Genomic DNA, 4,740 nt, shown 5'->3' with positions numbered 1-4,740 from the left:
AGAAATGCCATAGCTGGAGAGCCACCCCATGCAACAATCCCTATAATCCTTCCCCGATCACCCGTTCCTTATCTCGTCCCTGTGAGATTCTTTCACAATCTTTTCCCCCCTTCCTCCGTTGTACTTCGTGAAATACCTTAATTCCTGTATCGCCTCTCCGTTTATACACACTCACACAACTAACTCATAGCCCTAGTCATGACCAACATGATCTCTCAAATTTCAGAAAATACACATGCACGCATATATACATATATATATATATTCTTATTAGAGTGTAATTAGTAAAACTATGAATAGTTTATAAGATAAGTCGATCGTGTTTTGTTAATATCCTTCGCGAGAGATATGAACATTAAATTGTAACGAGATTCAGTTTAGTACTATTTTATAAAGATAGACTTAAATTTTAATCATAAAACCAATTAAAAATAATGTTTTGCTATACTTCTACTGTAAGATTTAGTGTTGACAATAAAATAGAGTACTTGTAAAATGACGAACTTCAATCTCCATTTATTTTAGAATCGTAAGACCTCGTACCTACTCCCACTGCTCGACAGAGATCGCATGTGGTCCGGTCCCAAGTTACAAGGATTAAGTTTCTTGACTCAAAATTCGGACCGACGTTCGCACTGCCCGTTGGAAACAGGTGTTATAGCGTCCCTTCAGGACGTTGACCCATATTCCAGAGCTATAAAAGGTGCGTTCGACTCGCTCTATCCCCTTCCCGCGGATGCATGCGAGACACAGCGTCTGCTCTAACGTCCTTCCTTGCTCCAATCTTATTACTCCTTCTTTCTCTAAATCTATCCGCACACATGACCGGAGTTCGGACGTAACACTGTTAAAGACCAGTTAATAGTTGATAATTTATGTATTAATAATTTAATTGGAATGGGTGGTGCCAATGTGATGATAGGTGCTCATCATTTTTTTGCTACTTTGTTAAAAGCAATTGTCCCAGATATAATTATTGTGAAATGTATTTGCCATTCTTTACATTTATGTGCTGAATATGCATGTCGAAAACTTCCTAAATGTTTAGAATTTTTAGTTAGAGAAATTCATTCATATTTCTCACACAATCCAAAAAGAATTGCAGAATATAGAGAACTTTATTTAAATCTTCAGGACAAATCTCCAAAAAAAGTAACTAAACTAGCAGGAACTAGATGGTTGGCAAGGGAGAAAACAATAACCATAATATTGGATCAGTGGGATGAATTGTGTTTTTTTCAAAATGGTTAGTGTACAAGATAGATGCTTTACTGCAGAAAAACTTATAAATATTATGGATTGTCCTGCTTACAAAGCTGATATTTTTTAAAAATAACTTACAGGTTATTTGTAAAACAAACCTTTTGTTTCAAAGCGATAATGTGTCTCTCCATTCATATTATTTGAAGATCTTTCATTACTTCTTAAGAATATGTTAACAAAAATTGTTGTGCCTGATCAGTTGAAAAAAATTTCTGATACGGAGCTTATTAATTATGATTTCCAGCAGTATCTTATGCATATTGACTCAATGTATTTTGGTTATGAATTTAATTTAATCAGTGATACACTGGTACCTCAGGATAAAATGAATGTTAAAAAAGGGTGTAAAAATTTCATCATACAATTTTATTTACAATTTGTAAACAATTACAAAAACGATTACCCGATAATTTGACTATTTTAGAGCAAATTAATATTTTTTCTCCGGAAATTGCTACATCACAAAAAAAACCTAACATTATATCAATATTGTTAAGTCTTTTAATAGATTTCCTGTTGATATTTGTCAACGAGAATGGGAATGTATTTCTAACAAAATCTGGAGAGAAACAGATAATATAGTAAAATTTTGGGCAGATGTTTATGATGACGTGGATAGTGCTGGAAATTATAGATTTAGAAACGTGGGGCGTTTAGCCCTTGCATTATTATCATTACCGATATCAAATGCTACAGTTGAGAGATTATTCTCTATATATAATGTAATAAAAAATCAAACTAGAAACAGATTATCGCTCAATATTATGCAGGCAATACTAATGGTCAGATATTATTTAAAGATTGATAAGATATCATGTGTTAATTTTAAGCCAACGGAAGCAATGATAACAAAATTTAATGTATCCATGTACGATCACTACAATAAGAATCAAAAAGATTGTGACGAAATAAACCTGTTTTACGAGGCTATAGAAATAAATAACATATAAAATTACAAAATATGGTTTATTTTCCAACAAAATAAACATAATTATCGTTATTTACTTTTTGAGGATATGTGCTTCTAGAAAAATTAAGATTTAGGGGGATTTGGGGGGATTTCAAATTCAATCTGGGGTGAAGTTAGAACAAAGGGTTGGCAACACTGTCACTTGGTAAGTTAGCGACATAACTCATATCTCCATACTCTCTATAGTTCATACATGCAGCATACAGTTCTGAAGAAATCAAAAATAAATGTAAGTTTCTTCTATACTGAGATCGTATTCTTGAAAAGTAACGTATACGAAAATGTATGAAAATACCATGGCCGAGATGGATGCGGTCAAACGAATCTTAACTAAATGCTTTAATCGCTTTCTATTCTAACGCTTTCATAGACCCGGTCAATGACTACGTTTACACGGCAGGTTTAGTAACAACAGTAGTTATAACTACTAACGTTAAATATCGTGTAAACGGTGATTAACGCTGGTGTTATAACATCAGTAGTTGTTACTCTACATCTGATAGTAAAGAGGTGTAGACTTATAAAACCGGTTTTAGAAGACCGTGTAAACGCAAGGAGCGGTTGTTACACTTGTATTGCCAACCTAAATACTACGAGTTTAACGATATTCATGTCACGCCATTATATCGGAATTTCTTGTTGGAAAGCTTTATTAATTTCAGAAGACGTTAAAAAAAAGAAAATTGTGGTATTTTGAATTGATGGCCGGTAGTAATCACAAGAATAAGGAATGGAGAATGAAAAACGTAATTATATAGAATTGTCATTATATAATGTAATCAAATCACTTTTCAATGATAAACGATTTATTTTTCTTATTTTTAGCTTCTACAGATGTTCAAGATGTATCTGTTCCTGGATGTTCTTCGAATTTAGACTCAATATCAGGAGAACTGTTGCAGAAAACTCATTAACTAAATCATAAAAAATGTCTAATATTAACAAAGAAAAGAGCAGAAAGAGAACATATGACAGTGCTCTTACAAAGTACGCTGACAAATTAAATACGAATTATGAAGAGATTCAAGCCAAAACTATGAAAAAGATACAAGATTATGTTAAAAGTTTAATAGAATCGGACCAAAAAGTACAAAAAGAGATAGTAGATAGTATGTTACAAAGCCAAAGAAATATTCTTCAGAATACAACTAATCAATTTTTAAATGGTTTAAGGGATATTTTCCAAAATGCTAATCCCATTCACAATCAGGTTATTTCTACTCCTCTAAATAATTTAATGAATCCTCAATTTTTCAATTCTTCTATTTCATCATTACGCCTACATATTGAAACCTTTCGTCCATCTAATACTGCACCAAAGGTAATTGTTAATTTGAAACCTTGTATAAACGAACAGGAAAACACTATAAAATTGCAAAAAATAGATAACAAAGTGCAGTACAGTTCCACTAATTCTAACAATCATGAGTGAACGAATATTAAAGACTTGAAAAATACATTCCATTAAAAAATATTATGGAAAAAGTTTTACCAAAGTACATTTCTGTTTTGTTGTGTTAATTAAAATATATTTTGTTATTCAAATATTTTATATAACTTAGAAAATACGTCACGCTAACAAATGTTGAAGAAAAAATAACTAAGTTTAACCAAAATACTTTTCTATTGTGTTATGCAACTGAATTTTTTTATTTTTTAAATATTTTGTTACTTGGAAAATACGTCACACAAAAAATGTTGAAGAAAAAATGACTAAGTTTAAGCAAAATACTTTTCTATTGTGTTATGCAACTGAATTTTTTTATTTTTTAAATATTTTATGTTACTTGAAAAATACGTCACACAAAAAATGTTGAAGAAAAAATAACTAATAATAAGATTGAAAGACCGCTAATGTTAAACATAATAATTTTAAATCTCGGTAGTCTAAAGGCTTAGGACGCTCGCACGGAATGCAAGAGATCCGGGTTCGACTCCCGGCCGAGGCATTATTTTTCGCAATAAGTTTTATTACAGTTTTTAAGTTGGGGAATTTGGGGGGATTATTAATTTCAGATTTGATTGCGTTGAAAGTTCGACAACCATATCGGCACGCAATTATCATTTCTGAAAAATTAATTCATTTAAAAATGAATTTACAATAGTTCAACATCTTAACGTTCTGACCGTTATGGCGCTTCTTAATTTAAAAAAATAACTAGTTTAAGCAAAGTACATTTTTATTGTGTTGTACTATTAACATATATTTTTTTAATTTAATTATTTAATATAACTTGGAAATAAATTGTATAACATTAAAATTATTAAGGACAAAAAAATTAAGTTTTAGTAAAGTAAATTTCTGTTGTGTTGTACGATTAAAATACATTTTTTTAATTCAAATTTTTTCTATAACTTGGATGTTATATAACTACGGATGTTATTAAACCCGATTAAGGGTGTCGTGTAAATGTAGTCACGCATTCTACAATAAGGACGGGTTCACACTTTGGCGGAAAAACAGAAAGCAGAAAAGCGGAAATCAATCAGAACTCGCGCTGGTAGTA

The sequence above is a fragment of the Mycetomoellerius zeteki genome, unplaced genomic scaffold, assembly GCF_001594055.1.
Source record: "Mycetomoellerius zeteki isolate Tzet28-1 unplaced genomic scaffold, Tzet1.0 scaffold247, whole genome shotgun sequence".
NCBI lineage: Eukaryota > Metazoa > Arthropoda > Insecta > Hymenoptera > Formicidae > Mycetomoellerius > Mycetomoellerius zeteki.
Note: the sequence above shows the minus strand (reverse complement) of the source record.